This window comes from Eubalaena glacialis, chromosome 15, assembly GCF_028564815.1.
Source record: "Eubalaena glacialis isolate mEubGla1 chromosome 15, mEubGla1.1.hap2.+ XY, whole genome shotgun sequence".
NCBI lineage: Eukaryota > Metazoa > Chordata > Mammalia > Artiodactyla > Balaenidae > Eubalaena > Eubalaena glacialis.
The window spans coordinates 54,230,958-54,253,963 of record NC_083730.1 but is presented as its reverse complement, the minus strand read 5'-3'; the positions used below and the strand labels follow the sequence as shown (position 1 = coordinate 54,253,963).

The 23,006-nt window shown below is 41.4% G+C and overlaps 1 long non-coding RNA gene across 1 annotated transcript in view; it reads right to left on the bottom strand.

Annotated features, from left to right (window-relative positions):
* The window catches only part of LOC133075216 (uncharacterized), a 364,589-nt gene that overhangs the window by 32,082 nt on the left and 309,501 nt on the right, over positions 1-23,006 (bottom strand). The window lies entirely within an intron of this gene.

Genomic DNA, 23,006 nt, shown 5'->3' with positions numbered 1-23,006 from the left:
GCATACTTACATTTAACATTAAATTCTAACCAAAATTTGACCAGAATAAAAGAGAATTGGGAAACCATGTAATATTCCAACTGTATGAGTGTGTAAGGGAGAAAGTGGGAGGCAGATAAAATAAATAGTAAGAAAGAGTGACTCATGTCGTTGATAAAAATAGTTGTCCTTTGAACCAAAAATTTTCTAATGCCTAAAATAAGTCATTGTCTAAGGAAGTTTAATAGGGTCAAAATCTTTGCTGTGCCTTTTAAATTATCAACAGATATTTTGGACTTCTTTTGGAGAAAGGAGTGGGTTTGTTTTTTTTTTAATGGTTTAAAAGTTTTCATTGAATTCCCTCCCACATAACACTTAACTTTTTGACATGTGGTCATTTAAAGATATTTTGGATTTTACTAAGTATTGGTGATGGAGAAGTAGGTAGTAGAAAGAATGAAGGTGGGGGGTTCATTGCCTTTGTTCCCTTAAATCTATGGGCAGGTCCCACAGAGATCCCTGAGGATGCTAGTCCATTAGAGTCTGGCTCTCCTGGCCATTGTGCACTAGTTTGATCAATTGGGACTTTTTTTGAGGAAATGGGAGAGAAACACCAATATTTCAGGTGTGCTGAATTAGAGGTAGGGTTTTTATAGATGAAGGAGGGGAAGGAGGACTGTGCATTTCAGGAAGGAAACAATGTGAAAAATTGTGGGCATGGGGTCAGGACAAAGGAGCAGCTTACGTAGCCCAGTTTGGTTGGTGCACACGTGAAGTGATAGAAGACAGGAGGGAAAGCAGGCTAGGGCAAATCGCTATGGTCTCCACCTCAATTAAAACATATGACTGAGCAGAAGCAAGAAGAACTACAATCCTGCAGCCTGAGGAACAAAAACCACATTCACAGAAAGATAGACAAGATGAAAAGGCAGAGAGCTATGTACCAGATGAAGGAACAAGATAAAACCCCAGAAAAACAACTAAATGGAGTGGAGAGAGGCAACCTTCCAGAAAAAGAATTCAGAATAATGAGAGTGAAGGTGATCCAGGACCTCAGAAAAAAGGATGGAGGCAAATATCAAGAAGACACAAGAAATGTTTAACAAAGACCTAGAAGAATTAAAGAACAAACACCTAGAAGAATTAAAGAACAAACTAACAGAGATGAACAATACAAAAACTGAAATGAAAAATACACTAGAAGGAATCAATAGCAGAATAACTGAGGCAGAAGAACGGATAAGTGACCTGGAAGACAGAATGGTGGAATTCACTGCCATGGAACAGAAAAAAGAAAAAAGAATGAAAAGAAATGAAGACAGCTTAAGAAACCTCTGGGACAACATTAAATGCAATAACATTCGCATTATAGGGGTCCCAGAAGGAGAAGGGAGAGAGAAATGACCTGAGAAAATATTCGAAGAGATTATAGTTGAAAACTTCCCTAACATGGGAAAGGAAATAGACACCCAAGTCCAGGAAGGGCAGAGAGTCCCAGGCAGGATAAACCCAAGGAGAAACACGCCGAGACACATAGTAATCAAATTCACAAAAATTAAAGACAAAGAAAAATTATTGGAAGCAACAAGGGAAAAACGACAAATAACATACAAGGAAACTCCCAAAAGGTTAACAGCTGATTTCTCAGCAGAAACTCTACAAGCCAGAAGGGAGTGGCATGACATATTTAAAGTGATGAAAGGGAAGAACCTACAACCAAGGTTACTCTACCCGGCAGGATCTCATTCAGATTCAACAGAGAAATCAAAAGCTTTACAGACAAGCAAAAGCTAAGAGAATTCAGCACCACCAAACCAGCTCTACAACAAATGCTAGAGGAACTTCTCTAAGTGGGAAACAAAAGAGAAGAAAAGGATCTACAAAAACAAACCCATAACAATTAAGAAAATGGAAATAGGAATATACATATCGATAACTACCTTAAATGTAAATGGATTAAATGCTCCAACCAAAAGACACAGGCTTGCTGAATGGATACAAAAACAAGACCCATATATATGCTGTCTACAAGAGACCCACTTCAGACCTAGGGACACATACAGACTGAAAGTGAGGGGATGGAAAAAAATATTCCATTTAAATGGAAATCAAAAAAAAGCTGGAGTAGCAATACTCATATCAGATGAAATAGACTTTAAAATAAAGAATGTTACAAGAGACAAGGAAGGACACTACATAATGATCAAGGGATCAATCCAAGAAGAAGATATAACAATTATAAATATATATGCACCCAACATAGGAGCACTTTAATACATAAGGCAACTGCTAACAGCTATAAAAGAGGAAATCAACAGTAACACAATAATAGTGGCGGACTTTAACACCTCGCTTACACCAATGGACAGATCATCCAACCAGAAAATTAATAAGGAAACACAAGCTTTAAATGACACAATAGACCAGATAGATTTAATTGATATTTATAGGACATTCCATCCAAAAACAGCAGATTACACTTTCTTCTCAAGTGCACATGGAACATTCTCTAGGACAGATCACATCTTGGGTCACAAATCAAGCCTCAGTAAATTTAAGAAAACTGAAATCATATCAAGCATCTTTTCTGACCACAACGCTATGAGATTAGAAATCAATTACAGGGAAAAAGATGTAAAAACACAGATGCATTGAGGCTAGAGAATACGTTACTAAATAACCAAGAGATCACTGAAAAAATCAAAGAGGAAATCAGAAAATACCTACAGACAAATTACAACGAAAACACGATGATCCAAAACCTATGGGATGCAGCAAAAGCAGTTCTAAGGGGGAAGTTTACAGCAATACAAGCCTACCTCAAGAAACAAGAAAAATCTCAAATAAACAATCTAACCTTACACCTAAAGGAACTAGAGAAAGAAGAACAAACAAAACCCAAAGTTAGTAGAAGGAAAGAAATCATAAAGACCAGAGCAGGAATAAATGAAATAGAAACAAAGAAAACAATAGCAAAGATCAATAAAACTAAAAGCTGGTTTTTTGAGAAGATAAACAAAATTGATAAACCATTAGCCAGACTCATCAAGAAAAAGAGGGAGAGGACTCAAATCAATAAAATTAGAAATGAAAAAGAAGTTACAACAGACACCACAGAAATACAAAGCATCCTAAGAGACTACTACAAGCAACTCTATGCCAATAAAATGGACAAATTCTTAGAAAGGTATAACCTTCCAAGACTGAACCAGGAAGAAATAGAAAATATGAACAGACCAATCATAAGTAATGAAATTAAAACTGTGATTAAAACTTTTCCAACAAACAAAAGTCCAGGACTAGATGGCTTCACAGGCGAACTCTATCAAACATTTAGAGAAGAGCTAACACCCATCCTTCTCAAACTCTTCCAATAAATTGCAGAGGAAGGAACACTCCCAAACTCATTCTATGAGGCCACCATCACCCTGATACCAAAACCAGACAAAGATACTACAAAAAAAGAAAATTACAGACCAATAGCACTGATGAATATAAATGCAAAAATCCTCAACAAAATACTAGCAATCAGAATCCAACAACACATTAAAAGGATCATACACCATGATCAAGTGGGATTTATCCCAGGGATGCAAGGATTCTTCAATATACACAAATCAATCAATGTGATACACCATATTAAGAAATTGAAGAATAAAAACCATATGATCATCTCAATAGATGCAGAAAAAGCTTTTGAAAAAATTCAACACCCATTTATGATAAAAACTCTCCAGAAAGTGGGCAGAGAGGGAACTTACCTCAACGTAATAAAGGCCATATATGACAAACCCACAGCCAAAATCATTCTCAATGGTGAAAAACTGAAAACATTTCCTCTAAGATCAGGAACAAGACAAGGATGTCCACTCTCACCACTGTTAGTTCAACATACTTTTGGAAGTCCTAGACACAGCAATCAGAGAAGAAAAAGAAATAAAAGGAATTCAAATTGGAAAAGAAGAAGTAAAACTGTCACTGTTTGCAGATGACATGATACTATACATAGAGAATCCTAAAGATGCCACCAGAAAACTACTAGAGCTAATCAATGAATTTGGTAAAGTTGCAGGTTACAAAATTAATGCACAGAAATCTCTTGCATTTCTATACACTAATGATGAAAAATCTGAAAGAAAAAATTAAGGAAACACTCCCATTTACCCTTGCAACAAAAAGAATAAAATACCTAAGAATAAACCTACCTAGGGAGACAAAAGACTTGTATGCAGAAAACCAGAAGACACTGATGAAAGAAATTAAAGATGATACAAACAGATGGAGAGATATACCATGTTCTTGGATTGGAAAAATCAATATTGTGAACATGACTATACTACCCAATCTACAGATTCAATGCAATCCCTATCAAATTACCAATGGCATTTTTTTATAGAACTAGAGCAAAAAATCTTAAAATTTGTATGGAGACACAGAAGACCCCGAATAGCCAAAGCAGTCTTGAGGGAAAAAAACAGAGCTGGAGGAATCAGACTCCCTGACTTCAGACTATACTACAAAGCTAGAGTAATCAAGACAGTATGATACTTGCACAGAAAACAGAAATACAGATCAATGGAACAGGATAGAAAGCCCAGAGATAAACCCATGCACCTATGGTCAACTAATCTATGACAAAGGAGGCAAGGATATACAGTGGAAAAAAGACAGTCTCTTCAATAAGTGGTGCTGGGAAAACTGGACAGCTACATGTAAAAGAATGAAATTAGAACACTCCCTAACACCATACACAAAAATAAACTCAAAATGGATTAGAGACCTAAATGTAAGACCAGACACTATAAAACTCTTAGAGGAAAACACAGGAAGAGCACTCTTTGACATAAATCACAGCAAGATCTTTTGTGATCCATCTCCTAGTGTAATGGAAATAAAAACAAAAATAAACAAATGGGACCTAATGAAACTTAAAAGCTTTTGCACTGGAAAGGAAACCATAAATAAGACAAAAAGACAACCCTCAGAATGGGAGAAAATATTTGCAAATGAATCAGCAGACAAAGGATTCATCTCCAAAATATATAAACAGCTCATGCAGCTCAATATTAAAAAAACAAATGACCCAATCAAAAAATGGGCAGAAGACCTAAACAGACATTTCTCCAAAGAAGACATACAGATGGCCAAGAAGCACATGAAAAGCTGCTCAATATCACTAATAGAGAAATGCAAATCAAAACTACAATGAGGTATCACCTCACACCAGTTAGAAAATCTACAAACAACAAATGCTGGAGAGGGTGTGGAGAAAAAGGAATCCTCTTGCACTGTTGGTGGGAATGTAAATTGATACAGTCACTATGGAGAACAGTATGGAGGTTCCTTAAAAAACTAAAAATAGAATTACCATATGATCCAGCAATCCCACTACTGGGCATATACCCAGAGAAAACCATAATTCAAAAAGATACATGCACCCAAATGTTCACAGCCACACTATTTACAATAGCCAGGTCATGGAAGCAACCTAGATGCCCATCGACAGATGAATGGATAAAGAAGTTGTGGTACATATATACAATGGAATATTACTCATCCATAAAAAGGAACGAAACTGGGTCATTTGTAGAGACGTGGATGGATCTAGAGACTGTCATACAGAGTGAAGTAATTCAGAAAGAGAAAAACAAATATCGTATATTAACGCATATATGTGGAACCTAGAAAAATGGTACAGATGAGCCGGTTTGCAGGGCAGAAATAGAGACACAGATGTAGAGAACAAACGTATGGACACCAAGGGGGAAAAGCAGCAGGGGGTGGGGGTGGTGGTGTGATGAATTGGGAGATTGGGATTGACATGTATACACTGATGTGTATAAAATGGATGACTAATAAGAACCTGCTGTATAAAAAAATAAATAAAATTCAAGAATTCAAAATAAATAAATAAAAGATATGACCTCAGGCATGTCTATAGCATTCAGCTGATTCATCTATAAAACTGTAAATCAGGAATCCACCTCTAATAATTTTTTCCAACTCTCACATTTTCAAATGCCAGACAACAGCTTCTGATACTGTTACCATGAAGAGCCTTATGGGGCTTCAGGTACAAATTCAAGTGTCATTCACATAGAGGTGACATTTAAAGCAGTGGGTGGTGAATTTACCAAAGAATAATGTGCAAAGAGAAGGTGAGAGGACCAAGATAAAATTTAGGGTCACATCCATGGTCAGAGGAGAGAAGAAAGAAGAGGAACCACCAAGGAAGTAAAAGCATTATATGGAGAGGAAGGAGGAGAATCAGGATGGGACCCTCCTAACTGGGTCATCTGGTCAATCAAGGAAGATGGAAAATGGACAGAGGAAACTAGATTTGGCACTTAAGATATGACTGCTGATCTTTAAGGGAACACAGTTAGTGATAAGCATGACTAAGGAAAACCAGCCCACAGATCCAGGCCACACTGAGAAAGAAGAGGCAAGGGGGACTCCAGTGCACCAGGTTCTCATGTGTAGCATTCCAGGTAATATGCCTGATGTCTGGAAGTAGGTAAGTTTGACAAGATCAAGAAATCCAGGTGAAAAGAACTGAAGCTCCTTAGAAGAACTGGATCAGCTTGCTCACCTTTTGGACTCACTTCAACCACTAGGGTCAGCTGGACCAAAGAGAGGTTGGACCCTGCCCATCTCAGGATCCATTTCTTGCCTCTAATGGAGAAGAGAGTTCACAGTGATGAGGCCTGATTTAGAAAAACCCTGAGTGTATCTCAGCCAGTGATTGGTGGCCCAGTACTTTCTTCAGAGACAAGGAAAACAGAAAAATAATTAGGAACAAATGGAAATGAGAGAGAGGAAGGGGGCACTGAGGAAGAAAGAGGGCAGAGGCCGGCTCTTTGCAATGACCCTGAATCCTTGGGTGACCATCTTCCCACAGAGATGAAGTGATGGAGCCATGATGGGGAGCAAGGTCCCCGGAAGTGAGCGGTACTTTCCTCCCCACGTCATTCTATACCCAATAATAAACATATATCAGATAACACACACATTGAAGGCTGTGCTGTTGGAAGCAGACCCAGGCCTTTGAGAATCCCCTGAACCAAGGCATGAAAAACATTCTCTTCCTTAGCACCTGTAACACTCTCCCAATATGACTGTTTCTCTTAAAGCCATAGGCATCTGTTTTCCACTTTGCTCCTTGGAGACAGAGACAGGATTATGATGTATGATGTTTTCCTTCATTTCCTGCTATGTGCTCTTTTAAGTTTCTGTGACAGCTCTTTTATTCTTTTCTCCAAATGGTGAATCTATGTATGGCCACCCCACCACCCCTCGGGTTGACGGCTGGGGCACAGACTTACAATGGGAATGTTTAGAAGATGGAATGTTCTTTAACCAGTATTGTTTCATCTGCTATTTTTGAAAAAGATCTTTCTACAGATATCAAGCCCACTTTGCTGGTACAATAGAATTGATCAAATAGAATCTCTCTTTGAAGATGCGGAATCGTGTTCAGCCGCAGAGTCATCGTTTGGTTCATCATGTGGGTCATCACTGACCTCAGTGCTGTGGCCGTGGGACAAACACTGAGGACTGGAGCCAGAGGACTGGCTCTGCTTAGAGCTGTGAGGTTCAGGGCAAGTTGCTTAAAAACAACACCCCCAAGACTCCAAGTCTCAGTTTCCTTCTCTGTAAAATGGGGGATAAAAAAGCAAATCTACCTATTTCACAGGACCACGTGAAGGTTACAAAAAGCCTCTGTGAAAGCATTTGCATTAACCTAAAACAGTCCGCAACTGTAAGGGTTTTACGGAACTAGAGACAATCGCCCTGGGGCATGTGAGATCAGACTAAATCTTGACAGAGACGGGACAGGTGAGTTTGACATGTTGGCTTATAAAAGAAACCGCCCAGTTGGGCTTGACTCCTTGTTATTTATCTCTTTGTCCTACCAGTGCTAGAAAAAAAAATAAACTGAAGTTTCCACTCAAGTTGCTTTTCAGTTAGCTTGCTGGTGTCCCCATATAACAGATAAGGAAGCCAAGACTTAGAAAGTTGTTTGCTTTTTAGTGACTTGTCCCAAATCTCATAGCTAGCAAGTGTAAGCATCAGGATTCACACCCGAAATGTAGGCCTGCACAAATAGGTAGCTGGAGCTTCTATTTTCATAATGGCCTAAAGTAGAGAGTGTGCACAGAAAGGAAAATGAGGGAGTATCTGAGCCAATGTCTGGTGGCAGGACCCAAACCCTGAGGTTACGGCCCCCATGCAAGCTCCTGGCAGAGCTGCCCTCAGGAGAGGAGCTCATTCTGATGGGAGAAGCCTGAATGGGGACCTGGGTAGGGGTGCTGCTTGTGGACGCTACACTGTGGGGGTGTGTGTGGGGTGCCCCCCAGTCAGCCCCTTCAGCAGCCTGGGCCAAGGCCCCGGGCAGATGGAGACTGTCATAACTCAACGCATGAGTCAACAGAGAGAGAACTCGGAGCTCTGTGAGAAACAGACAGGGCAAGTCTGTAGAAAAATTCTCTCTCTGGTGGGAGAATGGCCCCGTGGCTGACTGAGACCACCAAGACCACGCTGGTGACCAGGTCAGTTGCCGGTCAGGCTCGCATGGGTGACATCCCAAGACACAGCCTGGGACGGGAGCCTCCGTTGATGACGTGGCCATTTACGACTCCTGTTACTCACACACTTCCTTCCATTAAGGGACGGACGTGAGTTACACGGTATTATTATTGCACATGAATTTTTTCCTCTCATGTCATTCCCCTGCTCCCACCAGTGCCTGTTTTTGAGTCAAAAGTTTAGAATCTAACTTTGGATCTAAGCTTTTCTCATTATTCAGCCCCTGTAAAGATAAGCCCTGTTTTCTCTCTAGCTACAGCACCCCCTGCCCTGAGAGGATGCACCGTCAGGCACTGGGTACCAGCAGAGGCTTGGCCAGCAGACAGAGGTGGGCCTGAGTGCTGGGCCTGACTTTCACCACCCCTGTGACTTGAGAATGTCATTCTGTGTCTGTGTTGTTAGATGAGAAAAATGAGAATGCAAAGTCTATGGAGTCATTGAAGGGACTACATGCAATCAGTCAGGCCACGCTTTGTAGGTACCCACTACATGGTGGCTGTTGTTATTAATAAATAGTAAGATGTTTCCATTAAAAACAGGACAGAGGATGACTCTTCAACCAAATCTCAAGGGACTGTAACATTTCTGTGCAAACAATGCCTAACTGTATAAGAATTGTCATAGAATCGGCTGCCCGTTCTCTCTCTCTCTCAAAGCACTCAAGATTTCTGCCACACCCACAATAAGGCCCTCTGTTGGCTTTCCCAAAACTTTTTTTCTTGAAATTTGGATTTCCCATTATTGTTTATTAGCCCTCCCCTTTCTAACATCTGCCAAAGCCTCCTTAACATTTCCCTATCTTTGCAGTATAGTTGGTTTTTGTTGATGTTGTTCTTGTTGCTTTTAGGGAAATTTACATTTTCCTGTTAGGAAATCATGAACTTTGCCAGACACATATGAACAGATCAGTTTCCCATTCATGTTCTGCTTTCCAGGGATGCTGTGAGAATTAGTTAGATGAAGTCTGCAAGACACAGCCTGCTATTGGAGAAATATGATATATTAATATCACACTTAACAGAACACTGTTTTCACAGAAGGCAAGTGACCGTGACCATCTACCTGTTTCAAGTCAGCCCGACTCTGTCATGGGGACAAGTCTGATGGACTTGGTCACCTGTAGCGGCTGAACTCCTTAGGGACACACGATTCCACTCACCAGTAGCCAAGTTTCTGATTAGCAATAGTGCCAGATTAGCAGCATTATTTCCCCAAATGTGACTAACAGAATGCTAAGAAACTCACTCAGATTTCCCTCCTCAACTTTGTTGCTACACTGCCTGTCTTCCCCTCTCACCATTCTGCAATAAGCAGAGGTTTTATTTTCCTCTGAGAGAAGAGACTGGTTCTATGGTGGAAATTAAAGCACCCTTGAATTTCTTCCTAATTCTTACAGCATTTCCTTAGGCTTGATTACCAATATCTGCTAAAGAACTGAATGACCTTAATCCCAAATCCATTCCATAAAAATGGAATTTTGCTGTAATGAGAAACCAGGTCAAATAGTGTCAGCAGCAACTATTAATACCTGTGAAGGCTAAAAAAATAAACTTAATATTTGGACATGACTATTCTTTTACCATTCTATTAATGGCATATGTTCATAGAAAGTGACATAGCATTGGCCACAGTTATAAGTATATAGCATGATTTCTTTTTATTCCTGTTTCTCCCTTGTGTGCTATTGTACCTGCAACTCCAGGCTGAAAGGAAACACCTTCCAGAAATTGGCAGTGCTCAGAAAAGAGGAGATCAGGTCGACTTGGACAGCCAAAAAAACCATCTTCTTGGTAAAATACTGCACTTTACTTCTAACTAAAAAAAAAAAAAAAAAAAAAAGCATAATCAGCTTACTCAAGGCTATTGGAAGGAAAGCATCGCTGGCTCTGAAAAGACAGGCTCTGAGAAGCTGCTGCTAGCCCCAAACTCACTAGCCTGGATATCCCGCATCCCACATGCGGGGCTGGACTGAGCCTTCCCCTCCCGAAAAATGAGGTTTCTGTTTAGGCCTCTGGATGCTATATCAATACTTTCCTCCTTTTTTCCTTCACTTTTACTTTCTTTCCTAACATGGCAAGTGATACCAATGTATCTTTTTTTAAATGTTAGTTTTGTTCTTCTTTTGGAGGAGATGAGGACAGGAGGGGGCCGTGAATGATGTCACCAATCTCGTAGGTGACAGTTCGCCCACGTCTAGGAAGCAAGCCATTCTCAGAATTGTTCCCAAGGAGCTTTGCTTTATTCTGTTTCCTCTATCAGCTTCTGACTTCGCTGTTGGGAAATTTGAACTCTTGATGGTATGACTATAAGGAAAACATTTTCTGTTTGTTTTCTTTTATTTCTTTTTATTCTGGGTCTGCTATAAAATCTCTTTGCAGGTCATTGTGTTTTCATAAGGAAAACCCAAGCTTTTGTCTAGCGGTCCTTCTCCTTGTTCCCAGGATGGAGGCACTGGAAAGGTCTCCTGGTACCATCAGGAGACATCACTGACCTAGCAACAGCTCCCTGTGGTGGGCGCATGATGACTGCAGAGAAATTGTGAGTGGAACAGCGTTGCCGAGAGTACCTATGCGGGCAAGCCCTCAAAAAAGATTTCCAGTAGGACCCTTTATCTCCAAAGCAGATTAAGGTTCACTTCAAAGCATGACAGTTCTAGCCAAGGTTTTCTCAATAAAGCCATCAGAGCAGACGAGAGGAATCCTATTCTCTCGATGTAATTGGAAATGTGATCCTCAGTATGGTGGGGTGGGGGGAGCTACTTCTTCAAACTACACATGACCTCACCCACCCAGAATCATCGCCCTTGAGGAGAAACGCCACCTATGAGAGTGTGCCACATACATGATGGTGAGGAAGTTAAAAAAAAAACTGTTGGGAACCATTAGAATCAGCTGCAGTGTGTGTGTGTGTGTGTGTGTGTGTGTGTGTGTGTGTGGCCCGTGAGAAAAATTATTCCCAGCCCTCAGACTTTCCTAAAGTATGAACAATGTTAAGAGATCCAACTTTTGATTTGGATTTGAGATTTTAAATTTAATGTGACATATTAATGAAAGCAATGTGTGGTATTTACTCAAATCATCGTTTTCTTCAGAGTAGTGCAAGATTCAGTCATGGATAAATCAGGAGAATACTCGGGACTCTGAAAGAAAAAGGGATCAACAATCAAAAAGGGGGAGAAACAAAAAGACACGACTCACAAAAGAGTTATTTGTGAGGCAGAGGATACTGTTTGGGGGAAGTATTAAAAGCTCTGTAAAGTCATGAACTCTATGAAGGCATAATGGTTGCATACTCTCTGCTCACCTTCAGGGCACTGAAGGAAACTGCAGTGTGTGTAGAAGGTACTGGAGCCCCTTGTGGAGCTGGGCTGGGGGGGTGTCCTGGGGTCCTGTGCACCTCATCACTGAGCACGCTTCTTTCCTGGTGACTGAATGTCGTGCCATTTAATGGCATAGTGCCACTTGATAGTATTTGGATGTAGCTAAGTTGTATTGTTCATGCATGTTAATTCAAGTGAATTGAGAACAACAAAGAATGGGCCTAACATTTTAGTGAGTTTCAATAATACTGGTTTTAGAACGACTCACATTCTTCTATTTAAAAATTTTCTCTGAGGGCTCTAAAGGGTCAAGCACATTTTTTATAAAGGTGAAAACATATTCCCGAGCAAAATGAAAAAAGTTGTGGTGCAAATGTGAAATTTTTCCTGAAATCTAGGGACACGGAATTATGAGGATTCCACGGAAGCTTTTGGGGAGCTACCATTTATTGAGTGCTTGCTATGTGCCAAAGCAAGTGCTTTGCAAATGTTGTTGGGTGAATGAATGAATGAATGAATGAACAATCTTATTGAGTACTTACTAATATTTCCACTTTGCCAACGAGGAAACTGAGGTTTGCGGAGGTTGTAAGAAGCCAACCCACCTGATAAATGTTGGAAATAGAATTCAAACCCAAATCTTTCCAGTTCTAATTTATGCAATGAGGGAGAGATTCAAAATAGAATGCTGGGAACAATCACATATCATAAACCCCTCTCCGCCTTGGGCCAGCTGATGAAGATAGCTTTTATTTTTCTCCTTGGGGTCCCTAATGTCCCCCAGTAAGTGCCAATCTCCTCATTTATTTTCTCACGTTACTCATCTCTTTTACCCACAAAATTCTGGTTGAAATTAGTCTTCATGCTTAAGAGCTTCTAATGACATAGAGAACTGGGAATAAATGTTCTAATCTTTTTTAAAAGCCCAGACAGAAGAGAATATTGGCCCCAGTGGTCAAAACCCAGACAACTCCAGTTTTGATGGGACAGCTCCCAAAAAGTTCAGATGCTTCCCTGAACTTATCCAAACCTTGGGCGGTCTCCTGCTTTTCCGGAGGGAACATGCTTGGTGGATGATGCACCAAGTTTGAAACACATGGAGAATGCCCTCCGTGGGGACTCTTGGGTCTTATGTGAGGTTAAGTGCTGATTGCACATCAGGTCGCCATGGTATTGCTCCTCTGGAGAAATACAGACTGGCTTTGTTGTGTCAAAAATTAAATATCAACGACACAGAAAGCACTGGAAGTTATGTTAGGGGAAGTCATCAAACTTCTGTTCATAGTCTTCATTTATTAAGCACCTGGCTTCTGCCAAATACTTTCTTAGATGCTTCACCTGTTATTTCATTTAACCTTTTCAACTAACCTGCAAAGTAGTTGTTATCTCCACTTAAATGAGGAAATGGAGGCCCAGGCTGATTAAGCAACGTACCCAGAGTCATATGACTTGTCGGTGGCAGTTGGGATTTGAACTGACTCTGTCCATCTCCAAAACTTGTGCACTTAACCACTCTATGATGTCCCCTGACCAGCCCAGAAGGACATGAACAAAGATTAGATTTGTGGGTAGATGTGTACCCTAGCTTTATTTCCATTTGACTGCAGCCCCCCCTGGTCCATTCTGGAAGCAGAGATGGAAGCAGGGGAGCTGGCAGGCACCTCTGGTTCTCATGTAGCCAACGTGGGCGACATGGCCAGACAGCTGGGCAGAGGCCGCTGGCTTCAGGCCAAGTTAATGAGCTCCAAGGAAAAGCAAACCATCAACTGGCTGGAACTTTTGAGAGGGCATCAGAAAAAGCTTGACAAGATAGACTACGAAATTCATGGATGATTTTAGAAATCAGGAAGAAAAAAAATCGACACGCAAGCCAATTCCATAAATGCTAGAATCTCATAGAATCATGAAAAGTCCCCCTAACTTGGGCCTGACTTAAACTGTGGTCCCTTCACTGTAGTAATTCAAACTCAACTATTTATTTTGGCTTCTGTCCTCAGTGACTTGTTCTAATCGAAATGCTTTGATGAGATGTACAAAAGGAATAGAAATATGATTGAGAAGCCAGAGAGTAATTTCTTGGTTTAAAATAATTGTGAACATAAACTTTAATCTTTGGCCATGTTATAAGGGCTATCTTTGACTGACTAGGACAAAGACTTTTAAAGATCTTATTTGGAAAAGCATTTTTAGTTTCAGAGTGGGTGTAAATGCACCCAAACACCTTACATAACATATTCCCACCAAAATGCCTCTTATTCTGTCTATAAATCAATGCATATTTGACTTCTAAAACTTCATTTCTTGGAGACTTCTATAACAAGACATGGCTTATAGAATGCTAAGTTTTACTTCATGCTGAGTTTGAACAATATTTATGGGACTTGGGCTCCTGCTTTTCCTACAAGCAAGCCAATATGTTTCTCTCCTGCTATATGGGAAGTACCTCTATAGATCTACATAAACTTCATCTCTTTGTGGTATGCTTACCTGAATTGGATATTATCTTCTTGAAGCCAATAGTAGTGGTAAATAGTAAGTGTTAATATTTATTAAAATATTAAAATATGACAGGTACCCTCTAGCAGAACTGGATTTAAAACCTGGCCAAGCTACTCGACCACCTGTAAGACCATGGACAACTTACTTATCTCTCAAATCATCAGTTTTCTTATCTACAAATTGGTGATAATAACACATTGGTTTGTGCAGAGGAGTCAATGAGATGACATATGTTGTATTAGTTTGCTTGGGCTGCCATAACAAATACCACAGACTGGGTGGCTTAAACAACAAACATGTATTTTTTCATAGTTCTGGATGCTAGACCTAAATCAAGGTGTCAGGCAGGGTTGGTTTCTTCTGAGACCTGTCTGCTTGGCTTGTAGATGTCTGTCTTCTCCCTGAGTCTTCACATGGCCTTCCCTTGTATATGTCTGGGTCCTAATCTCTTCTTTGTAGAAGGAGACCAGTCAGGTTGGATTAGGGGCCATCCTATAACAACCTCATTTTAACTCAATTACTTTTTTACAGACTCTATCTCCAATACAGTCACAGTCTGAGGCAGTAGAAGTTAGAATTTCAGCATATGAATTTTAGGGGGAAAACAATTTAGCCCATAACCTAGGTGAAATACCTAGGTTCCCTTCTCCCCACTTCCAAGGTTTGGTATAAAGACGACACAGGGCATGTAGCACCAGCTCCTTGAGTGGATTTTTCAGGTTCCTTGACAAAGATACTAAAATGAGATGCCCACTGCTGCTCCTCTAAAGGTCTTCAGTTTAAAAACAGAGGCAAACTGGACTTCACTGTACTTCTCAAAAAGTATATGTCAAGGTACAAAGAGGAGGTTTTAACACCAGAGCTCTGAGCTGCCATTGATTTAATTCCTGGTTAAAGGCAAGCAAAAAACTGCAATCATGATGACAGTGATGATGATGTGACAAGGGTGATAATAGCAGCTATCATTTACTGAGGACATACACATATGAAGCCCTTCCAACGCATCCTCCCATTGGATCTATTACAACAGCTTCTACAAATGGCTAGCTGTGTGTGTGGTCTTTCAAATAAACTGAAGTTTTTTTTTTTAAAGGAGAAGACATTGGGAATGTCTACGTGTAAGAAAGGGTAAAATCAGTGTTGATTTCATGAGAGGACTCGCCAGCCTGTATGATTATTGTCACTCTAGCCGTAGTTTTGCTGATATTTAAGGACAAATAAATCATGTCTGGATTGACTAGAGAACGCTGACTGACATCCACCTTGGGAACTGGAGCACCTTCTGGAGCACAGCGATTCCTTTACCGGTGCTGGTTGGCCTGGAGAGCTTGAGGCAGCCTGCCTGTGAGTGCTTCTTTACCTAGCACTCTGCATGCAGCCATGAAGACGAAGAAATATCTGTGGAATAAATCCACTGGACTCCGCTCGTGACTCTATGCTTTCAGGATCGGCATGGCTAATGGCTCTGATGTCACTGATCAAGCAGCTCTGTCTGTGCCCCTGTTATGGACACTCAAGAGACCCCCAAGAACACACTACTGTGGAATAAGGGGGACCACCGCTTGGGCCCTTTGTAATTTATTCTCAAGTGCTTTGGGGCTTTTGAGCAAGAATCTTAGTCATGTGAACATATCCACAAAACAATTGTTGGGAAAGCAGAAAAACCAAACGTTGAAATTTCAAAGTTTTTATTTAAGGGCACTTCTACATCCGCCTCCCAAGAGAGACAGACGTGGCGGCTGCCCTGACAGTGATGGAAACACACATTTTGAAACGTTGCAAGTCATAGAACATCCAGGCCACGGTGATGGATTCTGCTTTCCCTATTTCTGTCAGAAGAGACAGGTTGCCTTTTTCTCATTTAGTTCAGTGCAACCACCTATCAACAAGGGTCAAGTAGGCATTGCTTTTGGTAACTCTTCCAGCTTGAACAATGGCGTAGGGGAGAGAGACACATGCAGGGCGCACACAGAGAACTGCCTTCCGTCAGCTCACTTTCTGGACATGCTCAGGCCTGCGGGCAGGGTTTTGAGTTTCTGGCCTGCTGTCAACCCCATTGAGCAGCAGCCTTGGCTGGGTCATACACAGCATTTTTTCTGTCTGAAGGATGACCTGGTTAGCAAAGGACAAATAGTGGAGTTCCCAAAAAATAATTAAGTCTTTGGACCCCTTTGTGCAAACACAAATCTGTGTGAGGTTTTCTGGAGCGAATGCTGTAGACTGCATTCCAAAGGCCAAGAGGCAAAACACCACGCCGGTCTGTCACCCTTATTCTCTCCATAAATAGCACCAGGCCTTTCTGAAGCAATGAGACAGTGCATCAGGCAGATCCGTTTCTGATACCAGCTGGATGGCGGCTTTAACTAACCGACATGCAGGTGACAAAGACCAGCGGGCTAGACAGAGGGTGAATTCAGTCAAACCTCAGTATGTTGGACAAATCACTTAACTACTCTGGGCCTCAGTCTTCTCAGCTCTATTGTTAGGTTAATAACTCTTTTCCATAAGGCTATCCACACAACACATTCACCGAGAACCTGCCCTATGTGTAGTACCATGCTAAAGAATGGTGGTGAGGATTAAAGAAAACAGTGTAAGTGAGGGCCCAGCAGAGCAGCTGTCTCATAAAATGCTCTCCATAAATGCTGATTGACTATGGGAAGGAACTGGGAAAAAGGAAGCCTTGGGCCTGAGTTCTTTGAAAATGTGGATATTTCTCAGATTTCTGAATTTTTTATGAAAAATATTAAAAACTGCTTTCTTCTATGGGAATTATGAATAAGCACCAGAAACAGACAACCAAGACCCAGAGAATTAAGACAGGAACGGTTAGCTCTGTTCCAGCTTAGGGGCACCTTGACTGAGCTTTGACATACGTGAAGAGACACCCAGAAGAATCTGTGGCTTTGGATTTAGGTTCAATTAGGTAAAGAGCGGAGGGGAAAGGTGCCAGTGGGTCAGGGGAAAGTGATGAAAGGAGCAAATTAACATTACAAGGTAAAGTATAGGAGCATTCTTGGGAACAATCTAACAGACATGTTTATCCTATGAGAAGTCTCAGTGATTTCAGCGGTTGGCTGGAGGGAGGGGAAAATTGAGCTAGCATTATTCATGCTCCCAAGTTCAACTCCAGCTTCTAACGAAATAGACAGTAACTGGTAACGCCACTCCTGGTCCTCACAACCCCCAGGGTCAAGGCCTGGCTGGAATTACCCAACAGGATTGCAGATCAAGCCTGGAAACTTGTGCATTTGAGCTTATTCTAGAATGCACGCTCCGTGCAGAAATGAATTTTTCTCAATCTAATTTTAAGAAAATCCAAACTTAATAAGAGAAACTGAGCGCTTTAGATTTTTTTTCTCAAAAGAAGCATTTCTGTGGCAGAGACCAGCCAATGGCACTAATCACACCTATCTCAAGCCCCAGGTTGGAAAGTCGCTTTTATTTTTCTTTAATAGAAAAACAGAAATCCTTTTAAATGACTATTTACCGTCTAGTTGCCTTTTTCTTGTGTTTCGTGATTTCTTTTGGCATTACGCTGCTCCACTAAGGGGTTAACAAAGATGACTTCCCCTAGTCGAGTCAGTGCTTCCAAACACCTCCTGGGTGGGGACTAGAAATGACCGGACAATGCCAACATCATTCAACTGCCTGGCACGCACCTCCCCAAGCCAGGCCCGCCCACGCTAAAATAAGGAATTGGCCCGTACTCAGGGAAAATCATAGATGCATTTCTTCTTGCAGTGATATATGTCCTAGAAGTCAAAGGGTGGAGGTTGAGTATGGAGAGAGTAGGAGAGAGGGTGAGGCGTGGATGAGACAGGAAAAGCAAAGGCAAACCAGAGCATATAATGCAACCAGCTTGTGAGGAGGAGAGCCTCCAAATGCTGGAGTGTCTTCCATGTCAAAGACTGATATTCAGGATGAGTCCAATTTTAGCCCAGGAGAAATAAATCAACTATAGGGCAAAAGGTTTACGGAGAAAAAAAGTATCATTCCAAGTATGCGATGTCGTTCACATCCAAAAGTTCTAGGTCGACACAATGAGGAACTAACGTGGGAAAAAGAAAGCAGCCCAGCCCCAGCGGCTGTCCTGGTCCTCACACCACGGACATCCTGGCCCATCTGGTGGGCGATGCTGGAGGGATGCTCTGGCCTTGCACCTCTTGATGCTTGGGGAAGGTGGGGTGGCGAGGTTTCTGACTTGTATACCCTTTAATTAAAGGGAATACGACCTTTCCTATGATGATGATGTTAATAAAACATCTCAAAAGAGAATAGGGATGTGCACAGGCTTATATATTATCCAAGCTCTGTGGAAAGCAAGAGGGCTTGGAACAGTAAAATCTTGTTTGCTCACGCGGCTCTGAGTAACTTAAGGGGGGAAGAGCTCAGAAAATAATTGATTAGATGCCAATTCACATAGCTCACTTAGTCTGCTTTTTATTATCAGTATTTCTTTAAAAGGCTAATAGATCCTGTTCTTGACAAGCATGAAGCCAGAAGGTGGGCTCCTATCCAGTGTTTTCATTTTTCAGCCCTCAAGAGGCAATGATCAGATCTTAATATTGAATGCACAAACCACACTCACTGTGTGAACTCTCTAAGAGGGCTCCCCACCTAAGGATAAAAACAGTAAAGAAGTTTTATTGGAAGGATTGTAAAAGGAAGGGGGAGGAGTCTCTTTGGGCCAACTGATTAGGGATGAGTTGATTTTCTTATAACCACTCTAAAACTGCCCTCCCTGGGGGAAGGGAAACCTGAGAAGGCTGGACTTCAGTGATTTAATTCCTGGTCTATGAATAGCCAAACCTGGGGTGGAGAGGAGCAAGCATAAGTCAACCACTGAAAGAGCATTTGCAAATTGAGCAAAGTTCTGTGAATCTTAGTGTAATAGCTGTGAGCAGAATTTCTTTCTTCCACATCTCATAAACTAGGACTGAATTTAGGAAAACATGCCAATCAACAGATGCTCTCCACAGATTACACGATCTGAAACTGATCTACAAGGAGCCAAACACGATTAAAATGTGCTTCCAGTCATAAGTTCATGACAATGCTTCTCAGAGGCATCACCCTGTCAAGTGAGCACTGAACACATTGTATTCATTACAACACAGTCAAGATCAAGTTGCCACACATTGCATCTGTGTCTGCCATGTAACCAGCCTCATCACAGACTAAATGTGCAGCCCTCTCTCCTTCACAATGGGACTAATGAGTGAGTCTCTGGGTGTGCCCTCGGGGCTTAGCTACTCACTTCACTTACCAGCCCAGTGAATCAAACTGGAAAAGATCTTTTCTCCAAGGAAAAAGACATGCAAGGGCATGGATGGCCTGAAACCTAACCTCTGGGGTTAGCTCCTGAGATAATCCCAGTTCCTTCTGCTGGTAGAACCTCCCTGTGAGGTGCTGGAGGGGCTGGCTGAGCTGGAGCTCCTTTCCAATGTTCGGCTGGTTAGATAAAAATACCTTTCAATATATACAGAATAGCATTCACAGCCTAGCCTCCAGTATAACTAATGTGTAGAAACGGCAACATGGATGAGTCCAGTCCGAATATTTTAAAAAGAAACGCTGAAAGATTAGTAAATATTAGTATATTTCTGCCCATTAAAAAAAAAAAGGCAATACACAGATCAGTCTCATACGTTAAGGGCATTTGATGTTGCCCATCTATGCCGTTTTGCACTAAGTGTGAGCCCAAAGTGCTCCCTGGGAGCCATGAGCAATGGGTGAAAACACTCAAGCCCAGGGAAGGCGATAGGTGAGGGGGTAGGGTGCAAACTCAGCTTTTCCCTTCTGTTAGGAGTGAGATGCCATGAACAGCTTTCCCCCCAGAGTACCTCACAAATATATTAGGTTTTTTTAAAGGGAAGTTAATGTTTGAGCCTTGGTACATTTGTTACTATAACCATAGCACAGTCAATGTGAAACCCAAACATCATTGTACTTTATTATTCTGCTTTGTCTACCACGTTTTTCCCATGGCGCTTAATACAGAAGTGCTCAGCCAGGTTCCCACCCTTTGTCCGCCCCTCAATGGGATGCATAGTTTTGAAGGTTGATGTGTAGTTTGGAAAAGTAGCCATCACACATTTATGTGGAGCTTGAAGAGTTGGCACCATCATGCCAACTACTAGTATTCTATATGGAATAGGCAACATTATTTTTTCTAATGTTTCTAATTTAAACCCTTTTATAGGATTGGGTTTGTCCACTTCCTCCATGGTGGCTGTTGTCTTCTCATACTCTTGGCTGACTTATCTTCGCCCCCTGGACCCCTGGGGACACACTCCTAGCTGGGTGGAGTGGCTTCTAAGAGCTGCCAGATTCAGATTGATTTTGTCCTTCACAGAAAAGTAGTTAAAATGTTCCAATGCAGTTCCTCTAAGAGGACTCGAACCTCTCAAGTTCTCTCCTGCTAGTTTAACAAAAACTCCTGGGTGGACATTGAATACCATTAACAGTGCCAAAATTAGATTGGTTTTTTATAGGAATTATATATATTCTTAAGGCCAAATGAAAGTCCACTATTTTCTTTTTAGACATTTTGATTAGATGATATGTGTGTGTGTGGGTGTGAGAGACAGAGAGAGAGAGAGAGACAGAGACAGAGACAGAGATAGAAAGACAAAGCCCACTGCAGAGAGCCAGATCTTGTCCTGGTCTAATGGGAAGTCCAATCTGTATGTTATTTTTCAAAGAGAAGCAGTGAGAATCCCTGAGAATTCACTAGTCTCTTCCAATTTTTATCATTTCACAGTTACTTTCAGAAGTGGCTTCCTAAGAGAATCTCGTTTAAGCCCAGGAGTAAGTCAATATACCAAGAGAAACATTCAAGACTTTAATGCCTTTTGTTTGTAATTTCCTTGTGTGTTTTACGTCCCCCAGAACAGATAAACAAGGGGTGTTCACTAATTAGAGTCAGAAACCTCTCAACCCAAAATATCTAGAAAGTCCTGTGTTCTGTTAGTTCTAATATACACACATCAGCCATAAGGGATGGCTAATAGTGCAAGACAATAAAATCCCTTCATGTTTTCTGTTTTAGGGAAATCCTGCATGGTTGCACTAGGGTCATAAAAAATTACTAATGTGTTTTCTCATGGCGCTGGGCCATAACATAAGGCCCTGTGCAATGGTATTGTGTGCAGCCTGTAATCACAAACAAATGTATTCCACCAGCAGATGAGATGTTATATGAGAAAGTGTGAGAGGTTAGAGCTTGAGCCTTGGTGTCAGCTATGAAGCAGGTCCCTCCACAGTCAAAGACCCCTGAGGCCACGCAAATGAAAACGACAGTGCCTGGGAGGAGGGGGTGGGAGGGGGATGCCAAGAGGGATGAGGTCACCACAATGAGCATCCAGCTTCTCTCTGAATGGGAAATAAGAAAAGACTTCAACTCTGGTGCTATCTGGACATAAAGGAGATGGAATTTGAGGGTCAGGTTGGTGGAGATGAGGGAATCCCATGAGGAGGAGACAGGTGACATCAGTGAATGTCCCAGAGGGATGGGTAACCAAATACAGAGCCAGCCTTGCATCAGCTAGTGAAATGGGTGTCTGCTCCTGCCATCGCTTATCTGATGTGTCCAATGTCAGGTTACTGCATGAGGAGGCAAGTGGTCAATGTAATGCCAAGGTTTGTCACCCACTACGTACCTGGCTTGGAAAGACACATTCGGGGCTGCTTTTAGAAACCACGTATCATTGGGATCATTCTGTCCAGATGAAAAGAAATTCCCATAAAGACGTTAACGTGTTTTACCTTAGCTTTGAAAAGGAGTTTTTGAGGCTGTGAATGGTGACATTACTCCAAGGGAGTTCCTGTGAAAAGTAGAAGTGTTTTCCAGAATCCTCAGATGTGAAAAGAAAAATCCCATAGGAGTAATACAATCAGATTACTCAAAAACAGTGCATTTACCCAGAAATAGTGGTGTGAAGTAGAAATACACAGATTAAAAATCCTGGCTCCACCACTCCCTGATTTTGAGCAAGTTATTAATGCTCTCCAAATCTTGCTTTCCTCCTCTGAAAACAAGAGAAATATCTGCCTTAATGGTTGTTGTAAAAATAAATCTCCCACTTTAATCACTACCTTTATGCCAACAACTTCCAGGTCTTTTCTCTCCAGCCCAAATGTCTTTACTGAGTTTCACATTCATTTACTCTCTCCCATCTCCCACAGGCTCTTCAAAACCAAATGCTCCAAACTGAAATCATCATCTTTCTTCCCTCTAACCTCACAGACCTGTTTTCTCCTCAGTTAAAGATGTTATCACGTGCCACCAGAAAACTTAGAGGTCTCTCTAATTTGTGCGCTCCATCACCATTCTCAAATCAAAAAAATCTCCAAATTTCAGCTCTTGCTTCCAGCTTTTTGAAGCTTTCTAGCTACCTCCATCCCTAGTTTGAGAGTCACCATTTCATGCCTAGATTTTTGTAAGCATATCCTGCCCCTAACGTTGGCCTAGTCTCCACACTCCATCCACCGCTGGAAAGAGCAAGTCTGTTTGGTTTGGTTCACTCCCCTTTCTAAATGGCTACTCACTACCCTCCTACTCTGACTAGCCAAGATTGGTTTCCTTCTTACCAACCAAGCATCATCTTTAGTCTCC